Genomic DNA, 24,195 nt, shown 5'->3' with positions numbered 1-24,195 from the left:
ACCTCCTCATCGTTGGCATTCACCTCCTTCTCTAAGTCCTCTCCTAGGCCCATCTTAGCAGTAAGAAGGGGACACTGGGCTATACTAGCTTGAAGGGCTTCGGTATACCGCACCAAGGAAGCCTGGTATTTGTTCGAATCCTCTTGTAGGACTTGCTGCTGGGGCATCCAGGGACTGTATGTTTTGCATACAGTGGTCAAATGAAAAGTCAGGCAGTGAGGGGTGGAGACTGGAACTGCAAATGTTCACAATCAGTCGGGACCATGGCCAGCCGGCCAGTCAGCCATGCAATGGCAAACTCAGCTGACTGCCTGGCTGCTGGCAAATCACATGAGCATGTTAATATCTGGTACAGTACACTACAAAATGTCCTCCTCGGTAGGGTGGGCACATGTTCTGCTTTAAAACTTTTTTTTTTCTCCTTTGTCTTGCTCAATCAAGCACAGGATACCCAACTGTCCTGTTTTTCAATCAGGCCATAAATATAAAAATTAATTTGGCTAAATTTCATAGGTTTAGGGATAGTGAGAAATTGTCATCCCTTTTGCTCCTTTCTCCAGCTAATTCATTTTCTCTTTTACTTTCGCTCCCCTCTCTTTTGTTCCTTAGAAACTATTTTCCTCCTACAACAAATTATAGTTCATTTTAAAGTTACTGATCACTAAGCAAAACAGGTCAGCCTTTTCATACAGTACAAGGAATTCTCTCCGGGGAACAGACCTCTTTTGCACCAATCTGCAAGATAAAATGAGGTTGCTCCCGACCAATAAGAGACAGGATTCTGAGATCAGTACTTACTGCAGTGGGATAATCAGAACAATAATTAGTTATCTAAAGTTGCTAGTTTCCCCCATCTAAAAACAAATTTTGTCTATAATCTTTTAAAAACTGAAATTTCATCAAACTAGGTCAACCTTTTCTATTTATTCATTTTGGATTTAGCTCACACCTTGTGTCTTAGTCTCTCCTGTCTAAAGATATTTCATTTGTCTACAGCCAACCATTCTAAACACCTTCTACACTGTGACTAGACTGACACCTAAACACAAAGTCAGAGAAAGATTTAAATCTTAAACAGATGAGCTCTGGTCTAAAATACAAGCCCAGGATGTGGCCAGCTCTATCTGCAACAGAAGCCTGTGAATTTCTCTCTCCCTCCTTGCTGCTTGAATTGGCCCTGGAGAAATGACAGCAGCATGCCGTCGGTGGATACCTGGAGAACGCACACAATGCACTGCTGCTCCCTTATTCTGGAAGGTAGCTATTAGTGACAGCAAAATGAGTTGCTTTATTTTAGCCAGAGAGCGAAAAGGGCAGGGACAAAAATGGGAACAACAAATAGAACCACCATGCACATTAAAACATTTTTCAACTCTTATTGTCTGATTAATTCCAGCCTGGTTCATCTCAACCACTTTTTGACTAAGATCAAATGTAAGGTCTAAGTCCTACTCTGAGGACAGATGGTTCCTTCTTGGCCTTTTGGCAGAGATTGATAACTGGCACAATGTCTTGGGGGAGAGGGGGAATAAGGTTAACTCCCTTTTCCTTCCCCTTTCGTTTCTGATCTCCTCTTGGTCTCTTTATCCTTCACTCTCCCCTCCTTCCTTGTTACTGTTCACCATCATTTGTACAGCACATACCAGGTGTACGCAGTGCTTTGCAGAGACACAAAATGGACAGTCCTTACTCCTTGGAGCTTACAATCTAGTCAACACAAACAGTCATACTAATAATATGGACATTTAGAGTGTCAACAAGCTCTCAGAAGTTCCTGGGCCCTTGCACGATTTTTTAAGGATAAAAATGGTGTAATCAGCCTTTCAAAGTTACAAAAAGCTGAGTATCCATGTTCAGTGAAAGCAGTCATGCAACAAGACTTAGGGGCTGATGTAGTAAAATGCGCACACAAAACAGGCGCTAATGTTGAGTGCTCGTTGTCTTAATGTGCGCACAGCTACATCCCCTGGTTGCCCGATGCAGCATTTAAATGAGGCAGCGTTAAAGAGGGCACACTAAGAGAATTGCGTGTCTATAGCACTCAATTGTTTTTGCATCAGGCGCCTAATTGCAACGGGCGCTCAATACGAGTGTCTGTTTTGATCCCGCTTCTATTTTTGTTATTTTGCTGAAGTTCCTGAAGTGATATTAGGTGCTCCTTACTACGGATATCTAAATTGTGTGGCCAAAAAGAGAAGTGGATTTCTTCTGATCAAGTCAAAATATACATTTATTTTTCTCCACTGCGAGCAGTAAAGCAGAGTTGCTTACTGTAACGGGTGCTCTTCGAGAACAGCAAGATGTTAGTCCTCACACATGGGATGACATCATCAGAAGGAGCCCCAACATAGAAAACATTGTCAAAGTTTCTAGAACTTTGGCTTGGCACCTTGAGCATGTCCTATTCAACATGTCCACGAGGGGGTCCCTCTCCAGTCTTACAACATACCAATTATACATAAAAAAAAAAAAAGCAGGAGAAACCTAACTCCGCAGGCTGGTGGACGGGTTTCGTGAAAACTAACATCCTGCTGTCCTCAGAGAAAACCAGTTACAGGTAAGCAACTCTGCTTTCTCTGATGACAAGCAGGATGGTAGTCCTCACCCATGGGTAAATCCCTAGCTACAGGCTGCTTCCCAACATAAAAGGGGACCAACAGACACCCAAACCACGAACCCTAGTGACTCCAACACCCGAATAGTCAATGCATGGACTTGACAGCCCCTGCTTGAGATGCGCTCTTGACAGCCAATCGTTCAGATAAGACAAAACATGCACCCCCAGCTTGTGGAGGTGCGCCACCACCAAGGCCAGGCATTTTGTGAAGATCCGTGGGGCTGTTAGCCTGTATGGTAACACCAGATATTGGAAGTGTTATTTTTCCATCATGAATTTGAGATACTTCCGGTGACTGAGGAATATCTTGATGTGAGTGTATGCGGGCATGACAGCATGAGCTGGCGCATACCCGTGTCCAGCATCTTTGGCTTCTCTTGATGCTTAGCACGGTATGTCCCCAGTGCCAAGGCTGAAGACGAGGAACCAGATGTCCTCGGCCTGGAGGAGCCCGACGATGGCCGGTCTCCAGCACTCCTAACCGCTGTCGGCACCAACAGTCCTGCCGATGTTGATGTAACAATGTCCATTTGTGCAGTTCCATAGTCCTTTGGTACCAATGCCGATGACTCGGTCTTCTTTGACCCAAAGAGGCTCTCCATCTTGTTGAGATGAAGGCGACATCCTTTATGGGTCATCAAGGTGCAATTGCAGCAACCTGGATTTCATGTGATGCCCCCAGCCAGAGGACACATTTATCATGGGGGTCCATGATGGACATGGTCCTCGGGCACCAAGGGCATCACTTAAACCTGGACATGGACAAGACAAAATAAAAGGGAAGAAAATCAAACTCAATTTTGACAAGCCTCGATGGCCGGCGGGCACTGAAGCACCACCACCGCGGGGAATCGACCACTAAAGGAAACTTACCCAAAGCATTGAAAACCTGACTAGGAACACTACGGGGAAGCACCTAGAGGGAACCGGCGTCCAACACTGTGAAGAAAAAAAACTGCGAAAAACACAAAAGAGAAAACGAGAAAAGTTTTCCACAAAAGCCAAAGTGAGCTGGCTCACACTGCGATGCTGCAGCTCTGCAGAAAGAGAGAGACTGGAGAGGGACCCCACGTGGACGCAAGTTATAGGGTATGCTGGGCATGCTCAGTGTACAAAAGTCAAACTTCTAGAAACTTTGACATAACTTCTCTATCTCGGGGCTCCATTTGATGATGTCACCCTATGTGTGAGGACTACCATCTTGCTTGTCCTCCGAGAAATTAAAGTGTCACAATAATACTAAGGAGGACGACACACTTATCGTAACACAGAGGACCATGTTTTTATTTATTTATTTTATTTCTCATAAGCCCTTGACTGCGAGTTGACTTTACTCCACCTCTATTTAATTAGAATCTTTTAATATAGCAATGCTCAAGATAAATATCTTATCGTACTGGTTTACAGCATAACAGGGGATAACCAAACGAATAGGAGGAAGTTACAAAAAACAGGGTGTTGCAATTCGGGACAAGAGAGCAAGGAAGAATTGGCTAAACATAAGAGTTAATATAGTGAAAACAGTAAGTAGTTTATAAACTTAACTTGACGAGTAACTAAGTAGGAGATCAAACAACAGTCAGTTCTTCAGTGTAAAGGGTTGGAAGGGAAATGTCGAGGTCAGGGCGGAGGGGGGATTAGCAAAATTTCATAAGGATCTGATGCTTCAATATTGATTTGAGATGGCTTTAAAGTGTTTTTTTTATAAAAGCTAAAAGACCGCTCCCTCTCCTATTGGGGCTAGGTCTAGACAATGTGGTATAGATAGAGGGAGCTATTGAGTTTAGAATAACTTCATCGGGTTGGATTTAAATTCCCCACATTAAAAAGTGTGTGTTGGGTGCCCAGTGTATTCCTGCATCAAGGGTAATACCTAATGTCCTCATCTACATGGAATTTACATGTGATGGGCGCTAACAGTTTGGGCATTTGCTAGGGCACGTATTTTGGGCTCGCTAATCTCCTTTCTGCAATGGAATGCTAGCTCAGCAAGTCCAAAACAAGCGCCCTACCAAACATAAACCCATGTGCTAGGCTGGACGCACTTTATTGCATCGAGCCCTTAATGTGTACTCTTCCCTGACTACAACAGTGAACTCACTCCCGTGAATGGCAATTTGGAGATATCATGCTTACAGTAAACGTGAAGATGGGAGAGAGGTGAGTCCTGACACTTATACTCCACCATGGACCCTTTCCAGTTGCCTGCTAAAGTCTCTGCTAGCAACCACATGCAGCGCATAAAAATCACTTCACCATTCAAAGCACATTTTCTCCCACATTAGCAAATGCTTCTCTGCTTGCTTTTTCTTGCTAGTAAATTCCCCCTGTCTTCTACAAAACCACCAGAAACTAACCCATTCTAAAAAGCCTTTGTTCTGTATCTCTCCTCATAGAGCTTGAAATGGCCTGGGTTCATTTTTTTGTATTTTATATCTTGTCTCAATGAGGTGGCTCCTTAATAAGCGTATTCAGGCAGCCGATGACCCAAATGCCTTTGCTTCCTGTGTTCCCATATAGCTGACGATGCAATATCTCATGCACGCATGTCTTTCCAAGAATGCTCCCCACCCATGACTTCTGAATCTTCCGAACTACAAAAGGTCACATCCTGGCCTATGACCCTCTGCACCTTCAGAATTTCAGACCCTGCCTGCAACCATTCACACACATCAGTACGAACTGACAAGCTTCTGTTCGGATAGAACGGAGGCATAAAAAAAAAAAGGAACAATAAAATGGCCTTCATTAAGAAATACACTTAAAAACAAAATTGTGGTTCTTGCCACTGGGACCTTATTTATTCCATTTAGTACTGAAAGCCTGCCATAACTTGTTTTCCAATTCAGAGTGTCCCGTCCTCCCCGCCCACCAGGGAAGACTGACCCAATAAGGATCCCTTATTACAGGGGGTCACATCTTGCCATATAATAGTGCAAGTGGAAAACCTATCCTATGCCGCACCTGCAGCATCTCCAGGTTTTGTACCACTTTTTCGTTAGAAATCCTGCTGAACTTCGATGCTGTGTTTTGCTAGCATTCTTTGTATTGGTGGGGAGGGGGAGGCATGATATAAGGGGTTGGGATGAGATGGGGAAGGGATAGACAATTATACTGAATTGTAATCTTGTATTAGGTTGCAGACATGACTCACTGATTGTTACCTCTTTTATTTACTGATTTCATGTTTACATACACAACAAAAATGTTGGAAGATGTTATATATATTGAAAATTCAATAAAATATAAATTTAAAAAAAAAAAAAAAAGAAATGAAGGAACAGCTTCTTTTTTGTGTCTCGCTTTCACAGCATTTTGCACAGGGCTTCCATGTTTTTTACCTAAGCAATTAATTCCTTACTACCCACTGGAACTTTACATCTTCACAAACTGACCTTTTCAGATTACCATGCTGAGATTAGATTACACATTACAAGGCAGACCTGTTTGCACGTCAGGCGCTAAAGCTTTTACCATTTGAAAATTCAGGAGAAGTTTAGCTACTTCATGAGACATATGAAGGTCTTGCTATGATTATTTTGTACTACCGTAGCACTTCATAAACATCAGTAGGTGGAAAGTTCTGTTTACATGAGAGAGGGCAGGATTTGGCTCAAATTCAGTTATTTTATTACGTGTTATTTTATTGTAGTTTTTGATTATGTATATGATTTTATTGTTCTCTACTTTGATTTATTACAAGAAAGGCAATCAAACAAATAACAAATGAAATAAACTTCATGGCTCCAAGGCCAACAAGCAGTAAAATGACCGGAGACCGTGCATCCCTGTTTGCTTTCCTTTCTCTAGCCGCTGTACAATATTTGTGCACTTCTAATACTTCCACCTACTCCTAGAGGCATCTGTTTAAGGGTTCTGGCCTGTCAGTGCATGTCACACATCCACACAACAGATCCTGTCTGATGGATTATACACATTCAAACAGTTAACAAGATTACTGATGCAGAGCAAGTCGAGGTTACTTGTACTCCCTGTGCACTCCAGGAGCTGAATGCATTTAAGAACAACCGCCCTACACTAAACCCCCTCCGATATTAACCTGCCAGCTGACTCAAGTTTCCTTCCTCCAGAATCTTAAACCGCCATCTTTTCAATATCACACAACAGGGCGCCCAAAGAAATCCCTTCCCCGCCCAGAAAGAGAGCAGGCCAGAAAAGGTCCCTGCACAGCAGGGTCCCTGGAACACACTCGGGCCGATACAGTGAAGTGCACTCGGCCAAGCGCACTGTTTAACACGCAGTTGCGTGCGTCCACTACTTCTTATACTGTAAGGGGTTTAGTGCGTCGAAAACGGGTGTCCACCCCCCTCCCCCAAAACTAATAGCGCTCATCACACACAAATGCATGTTGTTGAGACTATTAGTTATGCACCCGGGATACAGAAAAAAAAAAGTGTGGCCAAGCCGAAAAAGTGTACAGAAAAGCAGAAAATACTGCTTTTCTGAACACCCTGCAACTTAATATCCTAGTGATATTAAATCGGAGGAAACAAAAATGTTAAAAAAAAATAAATAAATAGAAAAAAAATAAAAAAATAATAAAAAAATATGCTGGCTGGTCAGGTTAGGAAAACAGATGCTCAATTTTACCAGCATCCATTTTCCTAACCTATAGCTGTCAGCTGGTTCAGAAAACCAACGCTCGTAAAACTGAGTGTCGGTTTCCTGAACCTTCTGACAGCCACCTCTCCTGGGTTGCTGCTAATAAGGAGGCGCTAGGAATATGCTACTGTCCCTAGCGCCTTCTTCTTAGCATGACTACTCGTTTAAATACAGGATTGTGCGCCCAGGAGAGGTGGCTGGGCACTCGGGAGAGCAGGCACTCAACACGGCGAGCCCGTCCTCCCGCGCTTCTTACTGTATCGGCCTGACTGTGCGTTCCTGAACCCCGACAGCAGGGCGGAGGAGCAGGTTCAGCGGCCCCTGAATGCGATTCTACCGGCCGCGCCGAAGGGACCAGCTCTGTGCCGGCCACGCAGGACTCAGGAGGCGATGGGAGGGCTGCGGCTCGCAACGCATTTCCTTTCACACGGAGGGTGAGAAGCACGAGCCCAAAACCGTAATCACCTGCTGAAACCTCTTTCAGGTAACAGCATTTTCCACTATTTGCTATAACAGAGGTGGAGACCAATATCCCCCAAATATATCACTTTTCTGCTCTAATAATGCTGAGCAGGATGTCCATTGGACAAACAAACTCGTTTCTCATCTAACCCTGCTCAGCCACTCATGTGCAGTAGCGGTTTCACGTCGGAAATTCATTTGCACAAGTTTTGTACAGCCTTCCTCTCGGGGCAAATCATGAGCCACTGTTTAGCCCCCCCCCCAAAAAAAATAGTCCCTCTTATTTCTTTGTCATTTTTCACAGAAATAAAGGATGGAAAAACAGTTGCCAGGCTGATATATTTTTTTTTTAAATTATGATCCCATCAAGTCCCTGCAAATAATGATGGCCCAGTTCACAAAAAGATGGACAATGCCTAGTGTCCTCCTCTGAGACAGAACTTTGCACAGTTGTGACAACACTCCTTATCTGAATTTCTGGGTAATAACACATCATTAAACTTTAAGAGACTGTTTTTTCCCAAAAGGAAACCAGGCATGGAATGGTGTCAACTGGTGACCACAGGCACTAACCAATACCAGGACAGCTTTGAAAATGCTCAGTGACATCACAACTCTGACCTCCCTGAGATTTCAACTGAACTGAACTGGCCTGGCCCTAAGGAAAGAAAGTGTTGTGGGTGTTAAGGGCACATAATTGTTATTTGTGGCAGAAATTTGAAGGAAATTAGATGAATAGTTCAAAAGTTCAGTGGGGGGGGGGGGGGGGGAGTAAGAGACAGACATGATTATTATTTTTCTTTTATCATAAGGCCATTTCCCTATAAACAGGAACCCAATTTTATTGCAAGTGGGATAAAACATATAAAACATGACAAAAAGTTAGGAATTACCAGCCTCTGTTGAAACACTGCAAAATTATTAACTGCCATTACAGAACAAACAGGCAGAGCGCACTGTTAACCTGCATTTGGACGCGTGTTTTCGAGGCGCTAGCTTTACCCCTTATTCAGTAAGGGGTAATAGCGCGTTGAAAACCCGCGTCCAACCCCCCCCCCCCCCCAAGACTAATAGCGCCCGCAACATGCAACATGTCCAGCTCGGCAAAACCTCTGCAGACCCAACACCTGTAAGATTACTAAGGGCGTTCGGAAGAGCAGATTCATTTGCTTTTTATTCTTTTCACGCTGGAAGTCAAAACTGAAAACTGCAACAGCCGAGCAAGTAAAACTGCAACCAGACTGGGATTTGCATTTTTGCAAGGCAGAAAGTTCTGCACAATTTTGAAAGTTATTCTCATATTTGTAAAAGTCAAAAAGATTAAGAAAGAAAGTTACTAAAGGCAACGACTTCTACCTTAATTTTGTTGGAGATTTTTGGAAGTAAAACAATTTCCAGTCAGAAAAGACCTGCTGAGGAAAATTCAGCAACCGAAATGTCCCACCAAGCATGGAGCCCAAAAGGAAAGGTGAGCTCCAAAAATAGCTCCTGCCTTAGACCCCATTCGCGCAGGGTCTGCAGACCCGCAAGTGGATCCTCAGAGGGGAGTCTGGGGACAGCTGGGTGCGACATCTCGCCACAGGTTATGTTCCATGGGACCGGAGTGCATGAGGGTTTCAAGCATAAAGATGGTAATATTTCCCCTGCAAAGTTCTGATACCCGAAATCTTCCACAGATGGGAGCATTACCAACAAGTAGGCGAGTCCAGACATTTTCTCAGATTTTAAGAAGCAAGGTGAGAAATGCTACCAAGTATGCGTGGTTTGTCCACAGCTGCACATGAAACAGGTCCGAAAATACTCTTAGCAGAAACAAATAAAAGAAAATGAAAATGCCACAGAAGTGGGGAAAGTGTCTTGGCAGTAGAGGGAATACAAACCTCCATTATAGGAATTTGAACCCTTGAAAGGTCAGAGGGCGGGTGCTAATATTTGCCGTCAGAACCTTTTGCACAGTAGGGAGGTGCGGGAATCGGCGGCGGCGGCTCGTTCACTAAACGAATCCAGAGGGCAGTGGCACTGACCAGGATCTCCAACCATCCTTTTAAAGAGACTTCCACAGACGGCGCCCCCTTATGTCCCAGTAACGATTCTTTCCGAAGGTGAAAACGTAATTCAGCATTCCTTTGCCACAGAAGTGCTGCTTGGTACATGACAAGTAAAGCTGGAACACAATTCTTTATCCACTGTTATACAAGGAGGATTCCCCAACCCCCCTTTCAATTCAGCTGTCATGCTCCAGCTTTTAAATGGTTACAAACGACAGCACTCCTAGCCCTCAAAGGTGGAGGTAGGAGTGCAGCCAGAAGAGCACTATCATTAACCTGTCAGCTCCACCGAACCTATGACAGCTCTGACAGAAACCTTTTTTTTTCGGGGGGGGGGGGGGGGGGGTGTTTCCCTCTTATCTTGTTTTGTTTATTAAATCTTTCCAGGACGGACCAAGCAGCCCAACAGAAAAACATGGCATTTCACAGAGTGCCAGAGACATGGCTAAGACCACCAGTACAGCCCCCAATGTAAATCAAACGCCTGCTTTCACCGTTTTCAGCTCCTCGCCAGTCTTCTGCCTCTCAGCTACTCCACTTTTCTCTTTTCTTGCAGATCCTCCCTCTCTTTGGCACATTCTCAGCCTATTCCAGTCACCTCACCTTTCCAAGGCTAAACAGTCCCCTGTCCAGCTATGAGAAATGTAGACCTCTGAAATGCCAACACAAGTTCTGCATCAAATATCTCCAAACGCCTTCAGAAATTCTGCAGCCTCCTTTTGGCCTAACGCAGGCCTGGATTTAGGAATATGTAAGGTAGGCAACTGCCTCTGGTGCAGGGCCCGTGCAAGAGTATTACGCGCACCTTCTGGCGTGCGCCTGACCCCCACTCCCCCCCCCCCCCCCACCCGGATCCAGGTCCCAGCTCGGCCCTGACCTCATTCACTCAGACAGGCCCCCTTCTCTCATACACACTTAGGTTCCTTCTCTCATTCACACATGCAGCCTTACACAGGCTCCCTCCCTCTCACTACCACCACTGCTCTCTTGTACACACACAATCCCTTTCTCACACACACACACACACACACACAAACGGCAATGAGGCTCGCAGCCCGCCGAGTCTCTACTCCTCTCGGCTTGCAGCCGCACATATCTGCTCTTTGCCGCCCCCTAATGGCTGGTGCCCTAGGCGACTGCCTAGTTCACCTATGGGGATGAGCCAGCCCTGCTCTGGTGCCAAATGTTTACAGGTACTGAGCGTCGCTACCTCTGCCACGCCTTCCAACCGGGCCTGCCACCGCTGCACTGCTTCTCTTCTCTAGCAGCACAGGCTCCAGGAAGCAGCAGCAGCAACTCCAAATAGAAAAATTCAGCAAGCAGGCGTCGAACCCCTGCTTCAGCAGGGGCTTCCCGTTACCTTGGAAACCCGTGCGAGAGGTGGGGCACCGCGGGGCCTGTCAGTGCGTGAGGGCTGCAGGAGGCCCCGCACTGATTTTTTTCCCAACCTCAAGTTGCTGCTACTTGGAGCCTGCATTGTGACTACGAAGTGACAGTGGACACCCTGAGAGGGGAGGATTTGTGATTGGGCAATCAGGAGGGGGAGAAGGGGGAAATCGCACCTCCCCATTACCTATGAGCGCATGCCAAGTGAATGTGGCCCTGCCCTAAGGATGAGCCAATTAGGTTTTTGCAACAATCCTTTTAAACTGGCACAGGACACAGAGCCTTTCATCTCTGTCATCAGTACAAATCTTCCTCGGGTCAATAGTGATTGAAAGTCAATACCGCCTGAAAGCTGTTTGGTGTCCTACATGAAGGTTTCGGTCTTCTTCCAAGATTCACACATCAGTAAAAAACAAACCACTCACCATCATAGCTTGCTACTAATTGGCACCATGGTTTGCAGCCTCAGTAGAGAGGTCCAAGATTATATGGGCATGGAGACAGTTACTCTCCACAAGCGGCCTCAGAAAGGGTGAAGGGCACCTTGCCAATTTTTTTTTTTAACTTTTTATTTTTAAGAATTTGAAATTAAATGTACAAATATCCAAAGATACATCAGTAAAGTTACACAGAGAACCACAAAAAATTGACTAGTGAATGCATATTCTTAAAGAAAAACTAATTCAATTGCCCACTCCAGTCCACAAAAGAAGGGGCAATGAACATCAAAAGAAAATAACCATCACGATAAAAATATAAAAACAGTAATACTGCTGTAGATACCTTCACCTAAATGTGTGAAACAAAATACAATGAATCCCTTCAAGTCTGAGAGGCCGAGTCCAGGCTAGGAGACATCTTTCTCCTAGTACAAGCAGGATGGTAGTCGTCACAGATGGGTGACATCATCAGATGGAGCCCGGCACGGAAAACTTCTGTCAAAGTTTCTAGACCTTTGACTTGCCACACTGAGCATGCCACTATCCACGCATCCATGTGGGGTCCCTCTTCAGTCTCGTAAGACAGAATTACAAAAAAATAAAATAAACAGGAGAAACCCAACTCCATGGGGTGGCGGGTGGGTTTCGTGAGGACTAACATCCTGCTGTCCTAGGAGAACACCTGTTACAGGTAAACAACTATCAGGAATAAATTGAGTTAACTAAGTAGGATCATAAAAGACATTCTTAATAGCTGCCAGCTTACCAATACAATTTTGAGTGAAGTCAGAGATCTGGGTATTCTTATAGATTCCAGGCTAACATTAAAGGTTCAAATTAAAGCCCTGACAGCCTTTTTATTTTATTTTTTTTTTTTAACTTAGGACCTGTGAGTTTAGGGATGAAGTGCAATCTTTCATTTTATGAGCACTTGTTTATTGTACCTCAATCTATTTGGGGTTGCCAAATAATTTATTACGGGTCTTACAGATAACCCAGCATGCAGCTCCTAGGTTGATTACGGGTGCACATCTTAATGAAAGGATCTTGACAATTATGAGAACTTCATCGTTTACCAATCTCCCAAAGGATTCTGTTGAAAATATTGATGTAGATTTTTACGGCTGTTCATGAGGCGGTCCCTCGCGATCTGGCTGAAAGATTGTCACTATATGCTGAGTGTGACAACTGCCCTCTGCAAGCCAAAGCTTACTTTTACTATCTACTTTTCATGAATTCAGACTGCAGGAACGTGCTTACGAGCATTTTCCATTGCAGGACCCAATAAATGGAACTGTTTACTGATTTTGAGATTTGCAGAAACCAGGATTGTTTGAGTTTTAGGAGCATGGTAAAAGCCGGGTACTGCATGATTTAATTTTCTGTCTTAATATGCTGTTGATTTAAGGCCCTGTTATGTTACATGAATGTGATTTTACGTATGTTTCATCAATTAATGTATTTTATATTCACAACTGTGTATTTTTTATACATGTATATTGTGTGATCCGCATATCGTACTGGTTATGTGGAATATAAGACTACAGCAACAGGAGAACGAGAGCATGAAAACTCTGGCTCTGTCCTCACAACAAGTTTCATAGAAAAGTCTTTATCTATATTGGTCACGCAGAACCACCTACTATACATCACTTAGTACCGCCCCCTTTTGTGTGGCATGTTGTCAATCAACCAGCGTAGATCCATCCATTCTATGTTAATATTTAAACCCTGAGGTACCACTGTATTTAGGCGAAAAAGCCATTGTTGCTCTTTGAATTAGTGATTCTAACAAAATCTTAAATTACAAGGAGCAACAATGGTACTAAGTGACATATAGTAGGTGGGACCGGTAGGCGCGTAATTTAAATCTAGTTCCGATCTAGATGTCAGATCAACAAGGAGGAAAAAACGCCGATGCACCATGTTGTAAGTACACCACCACCCTCTTTTTTTTTTTTTTTTTTAGACGTTTGCTGCCTAGAGGGGAATACGTTCAGGATGCTATATGAGAAAATGGTAATACTATGTTTGGAAAAAGTCGGGTTAATTCTTTTGCTATTTCTGACGCAGAATGTTCCCTTGATAAAGGACTAGCAGGTCCGAAACACGGCTCCGTGTCGGGAGACTGGGAGACTAGAAGGAGATTGAGAATGCAATGAATAGGAAACTGAGAATAGTCTCACAGAAGGGTGCAGAGAAGACCGACCATCTAGAACGATACTAGTGGTATGGCTACCACCGAGCTATTAAAAGTTAAGTGATCCGTATGTGGACTTTTTAAGTTGCATTTAAAAAAAAAAAAAAAAAGCTAAAAACATTTTTTATGTGGACATTTCACTTATTATCACCAGTGACTGATGATTATATATAAGGCAAAGTCTGCAGTATAAAGTTACATTGATGATGCCTAGTATGATGGTCACTTTTCACAAATAATAATTTTGTTGCAATATTCAGCATCATTGAAAGTGTGTAATTTTGGATAGTGGTATTTTTGTTAAACAACTGGAATTTGCCATCTCTGGGAATGTGCATTTCTTATAGTTTTGTATTTTGCTCTCTCTTCAGAATTCCACTGTTCAGAGTCTAGTTTCTCAGGCTATTTCAGTTTTCTCTGCATGCTTCTGTTTACAATTTGTAGTCCCTTATTTCTATATTAGGTGAGGATCGGTCTCCATTTTGCCTGTGTGTGTGTGACTGAAATGCAGTATGTTTGTTAGTGTGTAATTTCTCTGTAGTCATCCAGCTTGTTCTGATACTCCAGTAGGTGATGTATTAATGTTCTAGGGCCTGCTGTAGAATTTGTATTACTGCTTTTTCATATAGTTACTGTTATTTGAGTCCTGAAAGTCAGTGCTGTGACTGTATGGTATTGCAAGATTCTAGATGTATCTTTTTTTTGCAGGAGTTTGTTACTTCACAAAATGTTTAGCAGTGGAGGGGTATTTTTTGCTGAGGTGACAGCAGAATTTGAATTTTTTTTTTTCATGTTGGTTGTAATGTGAATTGTCCTAGCTCTGCTCTGCACTTGTTTTGATGATTAATGCTATTTTATTGTAGTTATGATGATTTCTGGCTTTCTGCAAAGAGGATTCATGAAAGAATACATTGTTTTTTATTACATGATTGATTGGATGTTTGCTTTCTTTGCTTTTTACATAATATACTTGTGCATTTATAAACTGCAATAAATATACAAAATTAATACAGATTAATAAGGAATTTTTAATGCTGGTAAGTGCTTGAAATAATTGAGATAAAATGTTTTAAAGTTTCATGCACGATGCATAATGGCTGTTGCAAATTACTTAGAAAGCCATTGCAGGGTGCAGTATATGGCATTATTTATCAATAAGGATACAAATAGTAGGTCTCAGATCTGCGTGCCTACAGCCTTGTGTCCACCCAAAAAATCAGTTCTGGCAGAGCCACTGTGTTTTTCCACTCTCATCCACCCTCTTTCCCTCACAGACATAGATAAAAATAAAAACAGAATTTCAATTCAGAGTTGAGGTACAGCACTCCCTGCTTTATTTCACCATGGGCAGATGCGCTACAGCAAGGCTCATGGCAGAGCTAAGCACTGATGCTCCCTGTAACATTACCGAGCCTCTACATCCCCTCTCTAACCATGGCAAGAAAAAAAAGAGAGCAACCCCTCATTCCTTACTCTGGAAAGCAGCAAGATGCAGACCCTGCCCCTCCCCAGCGCCAAATCCCAGGAACTGGGATTTCTATCCAGGACAAAAGGTCACGGCGCAACTCGCTGAGAAGGAAATTAGGCCGCGCGGGGCAGAGAGCCATAAAGAAGCCATCTGCTGTCCCCGGCCCGTCCGGCGGGCAGCTCCCAGCTCTGCACCGATAGCCCGGGCAAGGTCTGGCAGAATGAGGCACAGCAGCCCAGGGCACGTCCAGGCCGAAGGATTCACCAAGGGGCTCCAGGCACCGTAAGAATCCTTCAGCCATTCTCCTGCCAAGGTTTCAATTCGACCTGCAGGCCATCGCGTGAGAGATTTCGCAAATAGCAGTACTAGCCGTTTTTCAAAAAATAATCATTAATTTACAAACCCCAGACTGCAAACCGCATAGATTCTGATTTGGTTTCTCTTTGCCGAGGACAATGTTTCCCGTTACATCTCCCTGTAAATCAGGGTGCATCTGTGCTGCGCCTCATCTGAACCTCTCCTGCCCACCGGGCAAGGCAGCACACCCATGAGGGCAGAGCGGCAATACAGCACAGACAACTGACTCAAGGCAGGCTGGTTTAATTTTTAAAACAGGAGGGCAAGGTCAAAATAAAATGCAAACATTTTTCATTCCCCAAAATACCTCGCTATATAAATCTGCTACGTTTGTTATGTTGGTGACTTGTCAGTCAAGCGCTAACAACCATATTTGTGCTGCCTTTTCAGGGCATTTAGTGATTCATTTCGTTTCCTTAAGGTACTTCTTTCAGCGCCCCACAATAAAAACAAGATTTTCTCATGGGATGCAGAGACGGTAATTTAAAGTGCATGTCGCATGTTTGCAGGTGTAAAATGGCGGTCTGATTACAGCTCAGCCTCTGTGTGTAAGTGGAACATTACGGGGCCAATCTAGTAAGCTGCCCTCAACCTGCTGCCTGCTTTTTGGGCCGATACAGTAAGGAGCGGTAGGAAGTGCTGCGTTAGTGCCCGGCGCACCTGCGTTTGCCACACGCACAGTCCTGCTCACCTACCGCTCGATACTGTATTTGAATAGCTTGCAAATGCAAGCCGCGTCCAAGAAGCGTCCGAGAAGGGTTAGGCCCATGCAATCCATTTTACTGTATAAGAGCGCTATACAGCGCCTATACAGTAACCTGGGTGCGCTGGTTACTGTACTGCCAGCGGCTCAAGGCAGTGCGTCAGCGAACGCCGACGTCACACGCTGTGACGCCAAACATAGTGACTTCACGCCTTGAGCGGCCAAATTGCACGCACAGGCTGAATGCACGCAGGAGAAGTGGCCGCAGCTGGAGCGATTGTGTCAGAGGGCCCGTGCTGTCTTTTCGCCGCCGGCTGTCCCCGGGAGACAGGGGAGCTGCAGTGCGTCTCCGGAGGAGGGCTGCAAGAAAACTAAGTTACACTTCACATGTCGCTGTTCTCCTTTTTCGCTTTCTTTGCTTCGGGAGGAGGGTAGAGAGGACTGGGCTGCCCCTTTTTCGCTCACCGGCCAGGGCAGGTGAGCGAGGGCTGGGGGAAAGTTTGCCGCCTACCCTTACCCCTGCCTCTAACGCAGGGGTAAGGGTAGGCGGTAAGTTAGCAGGTTAAACACGCGGCTAAACTGCAGGTTAAAAAGGTGATAGTCGGGGCGCGCGTTACTGAATGGGGGGGAATAGCTAATCTGATCGTTTACATCTCATATACATGCTGCGGGCGGAAAGGGTTACTTGTTGATTTAAAGAGGTGGTAAGAATGGGTTAAAGGGGATAGTGGATCGCGGGTTGGGCTAACGCGGCCAAATTGTGAGTAAAAGGCGGGTTAGAAACAGGGTAACCGCGGCTGCACTTTACTGTATTGACCTGTTTGTGTGGATAATTGCGCACATTTCCCGTGCTGACCTTTCACGTGTATGTAATGCGTTCAGTGTGGGGAAAAATGCTCGCACTATAAACCCAGGGCAGGTTTTGCGCGAGTGCGTGCAAATGCCACGCACTCGCATGGCATTTGCACGCACCTCCTTTACGTGGCAAATGCCACGTAAAGGAGGCAATTATCCATTTGCAGACTGTGAAGGGAGCCATGCTGGCAGGGGGAATGGTTAGTGTGGGGCTTGTTTAGTGCCAGGAGTTAAATTAAAGCACCTGTTAGACCATTTTTCTCATTGCTGGCACTGGCGTGGCTGAGTGTCCATGCAGCTCAAGTGTAATTAAGGATTACGGTCACTTTTCTCTGATGCTTCGGTACATTTTGCGGGTCAGCCCAACTGAGAGGAGGCAGTTTCAAGGAGAGCCCAAGAGGAGTCCCACCTATAATCCCATTCCCAGATCACTAACCGTCTTGAAAGGGAAAGGCTTTCGCCCCAATAATCATCAATCGAGGGTCTCCACACACTGGCGGGTTTCTGCGCAAGTTGTTGCATAGGGCCTTGAGCACGTGCTTTTAAGCGCATAATGGTGCACGTAATTATTTCTGCGTGGATTTCCTGTGCGTATCTCATTAGCATACTCCTGTTACATCCCGCCCAGCCACCTGTTTTTGCTGAAAAATATACACGCAGATAAACAGCGCCGATTTCAACACAGGTCTTATTGCATCGGCCCCCCCCTCTGCGTGCGCCGGGTAACTGGGGGTATACTTGAACCCACTGGGAGACATGCACACGTTGACCAGGGCACACGTTTGTCTATCCACTGCGACAGCACACACTTACCGTCAGCCGCTAAGTAAGGAGCGGTCATTGGGAGGGTCTGGGGGGTCAGAGGAGTCAATGTATGTAGGTATGTGCCTTTTTTTCCTGACATTTTTCATGAGCACTTACACTTTCATATTAGTGGAACAAAAGAACATCATAAAACCAAAACAAGCTTGGTATTTGAAGCCACCAAGCTGCTGCTTTGATACAACGCCCAGGTACAGCGCACACTGCCACATATACTACATGTGCTTCAGCTGAACCTTTCAGTTCGGCCTTCGCTATCAGCCCGCTGTGGGAAATTTCAGTTTCCTGCGGTTCGGACCTTTTTTTTTTTTTTTGGGCCGCCCCGAATTCCAGGTTAGTGCGCTCTAATTCCCCGTTAGTGCTCACTAACCCCGAAAAATGAAATTTCCCGAAATTTGGGGGAAATTTCCTTCGTTTTTCGGGGTGGCCGAAATTGTCTAATTCGTCCTAGATGAATGCACATCCCTAATATATACTGAGTACAGGACGGGAGGTGCTACTCTAAGCCCTCCTGCATATCCAGCCCGGCTGCTCAGATGTCTTCAGCTCTGGAAGGGGGGGGGGGTCTAACTTTTACGAAAGCTTTGTAAAACTATGCATTTCTTGTCTGCCTCATTTCATATTCATATTTTTTTTGTAGTGGGAAAAAAAAAATCTGCAGAAATAGGGAAAGCTTAGTGTTGTGGGCAGTCCTAACCTGGGTTAAGGTTTCCTAAATAGTTGCCGGCCGCTGCTTCTAACCAGACCTATTTTTAGTAAAATGTTTCTTAACTAGTTGGTACTGCTAATTTTTTACTGACTCAACAAGAAGATTTTTATCCACAAAGCCATTTCGCTCCATTAGCTTGCTGGGACACTCAGATCCCTCTTTAGACATCCTGCGGCAGCTGTGACGGAGCACCGTTTGTACCTGGGCACAGTGTCCTATTCAGCAGCCGCTCTATGTAACTGTCCTCAGTCATACAGTCCATGGGCACAAACTCTGCCTGATCTCCTACCTCGATCAGTTTATGCATCACCCACATCTCAAAAAGCTCTGAAGTCGCTACACTGACCTCTATCTGTGCTGCGCCAACAAAAAGATGTCACAATCGGCCAACAGCAAAAGGTGGACCACGGATCACCACATCGCCAAAAAGTCTCCTCTGGATCTTTCTGCTTAAGCAGAATCACACCAGACAGAGAAGAGAAACCACCTCACTCTCAAGACAGAGTCCCCCGCCCGCGCTGGAAACCCTCCTAGCAGAGAAAGATTCCAGCCCCTTAAAAAAAAAAAGGGACACTTTAAAGGAAGGGAGGGATAATTTGGATTCTAATTCATCTTAAATCCGAGCAGCGGGTGCATAGCCCCAAGATGTGGGCACTGCACCAGCTCCCGTGCCTGCTTTCCTGCACGAAGGACGTTTTAAACCAGGAGCATGCTGGATCTTTTCCCAGACATCTCACAGCATCCAGGGAGCAAAATCCAGCCTGGCTGCCTCGGTGCTAGTGCCAGGGCAGGATTTAAGATTTTGGCACGGCTACGCCTCTTTGAAGCTGTGCTGGCACATGGCCCCAAAGCAAGCAGAAGCGGGCTCCTCTTGGGCCTGGATATTTGGCGCCTTCGCATTTTGGCCCACTGGGCAGTCTCCTGTGCCTAAATCTGGACCCAGCTAGTGCATAAGTTAAAAAAAATATATTTATCCACCAAAATGTGAGAGCTTATTTTGTGCTGCAGTGCACACAGACACACACAGTACCAATCTGGGGCTCCCTCTGGTGTTTCCAATATGGACTTGCTTCTTACACTCAAGCTGTCAGGGGACGGCATAAGGCAATGCTTAACATTTCTTAAAATGTTTTAAGTGTGCATATGTTTAAGCCTAAGCACGTTCTCGTGTTCCTACAAGCTGACTTGCAGGACAAAAGTGGCTTAAGGGTATTCTGTGAAATGTAGAGAGGAGCAGACCACCAAATGAAGACGCTATCTGCATTCACCCTCAAACCCTCCTAATCGAAGCGAACTGCAAAAATCAAACCACACAGAAGTCAGGCATTTAAGATGAGAGGAAAAAGGTTTCCACTATAAATAAATCCAGGCTGAGGTTCCCTTTATGCTGCCCAGCCTGATGTATAAGCAAACTGTTTGGAAATGTCATCCTCTTTCCGAAGAAACTTTTCACTCAACCCTAACGCCGAGGTTCGCTCTTTTATAATTCCTCCGAACTGTGCTGTGCAACTGCACTGCTCTCTCTCAAAGTAACTGATGCCCTGCAGAAGGGATCGTACGCATCTCCTGACTCAGGGGAAGCTGCAAGGACCGAGACAGGAAGCCGGGAGGGAGGAAGTGAAAACAGTCACACTAAAGCTGCAACACATTTTGATCAAAACGTCAGTCTGCTCGTTTCGGCTCTCTCGCTTCCTGCTCTGCTCTTATTCCTTGGTCTCCTTCAATTATATATATCTATCTGTGTGTGCCGTGTGGGTTCCGCACAGACACCACACTTTTTTATTTTCGCATGTTAAAAAGAATACACAATGTTTTCGTTTATTACAGCTACCTCCCGGCTTCCTGTCCTGAGCCCATGCCTTGAACGCTATATCTGCGTGCCGCCCGCACCGAGCTTCGATAGTAACAAATCGACAAGGCCGCCCCCTGCTCTCAATTTCATCCATGACGACTGGTCATAAGAGTGCGCCACTGTTACCCTAAAGCCTGGCACGGGCTCTCTGCTTTGGTTCTCTCATATCTGTAGGGGGGGGGGGGGGGGGGGCAGGTCAGAGACCGGATAAAGAAATGTAAACCCTGTTACAAGGCAGAGACAAGCAGCATCCAAGACAAAGGAAGTGAGGAGGGGGACAAACAGTTGTGTATGCGGGACGGCAGGGGGGTGACCGGACAGGAAAACAAGTCTCTCTCATCTCACAAAGGGTTCAGTGCAACCAGGAATCCCAGCCTGAGAGAGGCACCAAAAACATTGTTCTTGACCATGTCTCCATGGGCTGCATGGAAGAACCTCTCATCCCGCTCCATCAGTTTGGGACGTTTAGACATCTCAGCCCAAGTCCAGCTACGATCTGACCCATGAGCAGAGGATGAGCCCCCAACTTGGACAAGCCTTGAAGACCTGGACTGTATTGGGGGGGGGGGGGGGGGGAGGTGTTATCACTCCACCACCTGACCCGATAAGGCACATAACATTAGGACCATGATCAAAGCATGAGAAGTAAATCTCCTGTTAAAAGATAGTTCTTTTTGGGATATTTATAACCACTAAAAACAAACCACTCTGGACATGCCAGCTCATATCATCCTTGCCTGCAATCACTACGGGGAACATGGGTCCGTCTGGATTGGCCTCAGTATACTGCACAGTCAGAAGTCCAAAAACTCAGATAAAAGATACATTTAGTTGGCAGCCGATCGAAATACAAATCATGACATAATTGTGCACCAGGAAAGCCAGAGGATGATAAATCTCTCCCTTTCAATTGGGTTTCAGAGGCACATGAAGATAAAGAGACTTGGTTAGAGTCACAGCAGGAGTTGAGGCTTGAATCTGTGTCCCGGGACATCTCCTGAATCATATTTCTGGGCACAGACCCACCTGAGTCCTCCCATCAACAACGCAGAACCAAGGAGGCGCCACGCAGAATCTTCCAGGGTACGTGCCCACATTTATTTAATCCGTTTTATATCCTGCAATTTTCTTATATTCGATGCGGATACGCGGATCCCAGAAATATCCTTCTCTCAGAATCCTCTTCAGCCCTCGGACATGCCCTGAAAATTTGGTGTAAGACACCAAACACACACAGAGAGATGTGATAATGCCTTCATTCCTTCAAAAAACAAGTATGAATCAGGAGAAGGAACAGAGCAATGTAAAACAGAACTGAAAAGTTGCTGTCTGTAGCTTTCTCTTTTTATATTTTCATTCCTCCAATGTTTTGTTTCGGGGTTTTTTTAAAGCAGTGGCTGTGCACCTCTCGGCTATCAATGCCGTACACATATTCTCAGTCTATCCAGGCGCTGCACGGTGGATTACTGAACGTTCTTCAGCCCCCTGACGTCTGACTCTTCCCAGTGGTACCTCCGTGGCCTCAGGTACAAACTTAGATTGTGAGCCCCTGGGGACAGAGAAATAACTACGGTACCTGAATGTAATCCGCTTTGAAGTGCTGAAAAGCGGAATATAAATAAATAAATATGTATGCATGTAAAGAGATCCCTCAGCACAAGCCAGAAGCATTGCTGAGAAAAAAAACAAAAAAACCTGATCACTAAAGCAATCCGGCAGGTATGCCAGACCCATCCCCGCACCTCTGCTCTCTTACTTTCGAGAAAAGAGAGCGCGCCTCGTGGAGATGGAAGCTGCTGTAGCACTCCATCGACCAGATGACATTGATAAAGTCATAGCATGTGGCTGTGCATGGGGTGAGGGAGGGGAGCGGTATATGTAGGTCGATAATCATTTCCCCCTCCCTCACCCCCCTAAACACAGCCACCTGGGCAAAGACGACCCAGATACTGCACGACACAAAAACCCATAGCGTGTATCCTGCACATCTGGCTGACATGTGGGCATCAGGGAACGGAAGCTCATTCAGCCCTTAGCAAACCTGGCAGACCCATTCAGGACCGTTTCCTAACCCAGTATGCCACAGCTGACTGACTGGTGCGCTTTAAGATCCAATCAGCTGTGCCACAGAAAAGTCACCGCTGCCTGATGCTCACATCCAGACCAGCTCCTGGGCTCAGCTCTCAGCAACAAGAGACACCAGGGGTGGCTCTTAAAACATGCAGCAGCTCTTTTCTGAGAACAGGCGTAATCATGCCTGCCTGCTCTTCCTGGCTACAGCAGGAGCCCTGAGGTGTAATTATTGGACAGCATGCAGGGCACGGGTTATCTGGGCCCCAGTTGGTGCAGCACAAACCATGCACACAGCACCTCCTCACCTTCCCCCTCCGAGTCCTTCCAGTCTCTGTCTTATCCCCGGGGCTGAGTGACACAGGGAGAGGGTGCACTAAGCACCGGATGAGACTCATTTTGGAGCCAATGTAATAAAACTTGCGCTAAAACAGGATTTAAAGTTTAGCACGGGTTTTGGTTAATGCACATGGTAGAAACCAGCAGTACAGCGGGATGCAGGAAGCTACTGGCATACAAATCTAGTAGGAGTAAAATAAAAAAAATAAAAATAGTACACTAAATGAAAAAACACGCGAAAATGTGAGTTAACCTGAAAATCCGCATTAATGCGCAAAAGTGCTTTAAAGAGGAGCAGGGAGGAAAGTTTCTAGAAACATGAGGAGCTGTAGGTGAGACAGACTGGTAGATGTTAGATTACTCACACTCTTGGTGGAGTTCCCAGCAGGTAGAAGTAATGGTAGCAGGCACCACGATAGACAACTCAGGCCCTCGAGGAGCGAGTACCTGGATACTGGATAGGCACCTGGAAAGAAGCATAGGGCCCCCGAGGAGTGGGTACCCAAGTTAGTAGAACCCTGAAGGGTAGAGAGAGCTTCCAGCAGCAAGAAGCGGCAGAGCAGCTTAGACCGGATGAATCCAATCCTTGCTAACTCAAAGTCAGTCAGCAAATGGGCAACCTAAATACCCGGATGCTGTGACATCACTCGAGGGGGACGCCCCCGAGGTTCGCGCCAATGTCGGAATAAAGACGCGGGGAGCACGCACGCACCCTAGGAGGCCCTCAGGTGAATCATGGCAGAATGCCTTGCCAGAGCCGTTCCGGGGACGCCAGGGAGTGCGGCAAGCAGACGCGGCGGTCGCCATTTTCCCGAGGCTGATGGAGAAAGCGAATATTGAGGTGAGGCATGTGGGACGAAGCCGTCTGACTCCGACGGACGCAACAGATAAGTTTGGGCACCTCCCCAACCCTAGTCACATAGGATCAGGGAAGGATGAGTCATCCAAACTTCAAGGCGTTATCTGACGGCCTGGATGTTGAAAGGCTAGCCTTGTAGCTCCTGTCCGTCTGACGATGTCTCCCAGGTTCTGGATGTCTCCAGGAAGGGTTCGACTAGAAAGTCGTACAGCCTGAATTGGAAGAGGTTTACCCACCTGGTGTGATCAGCATCGGCTGGATCTGTTTTCCTACTCCACCCCAAAGCTCTTGGGACTATCTGTTGCACCTGTTGGAAGCTGGTTTAAAGACCAATTCGGTCAGAGTGCATCTCAGCGCCATTGGGGCATATCATGGGGTGAATGGT

At 45.7% G+C, this 24,195-nt stretch overlaps 1 protein-coding gene across 5 annotated transcripts in view; it reads right to left on the bottom strand.

Annotated features, from left to right (window-relative positions):
- The window catches only part of NHSL1 (NHS like 1), a 374,547-nt gene that overhangs the window by 115,576 nt on the left and 234,776 nt on the right, over positions 1 to 24,195 (bottom strand). The window lies entirely within an intron of this gene.

The sequence above is a fragment of the Rhinatrema bivittatum genome, chromosome 3 (genome assembly GCF_901001135.1).
Source record: "Rhinatrema bivittatum chromosome 3, aRhiBiv1.1, whole genome shotgun sequence".
NCBI lineage: Eukaryota > Metazoa > Chordata > Amphibia > Gymnophiona > Rhinatrematidae > Rhinatrema > Rhinatrema bivittatum.
This window is presented reverse-complemented; position numbering and strand designations above follow the sequence as displayed.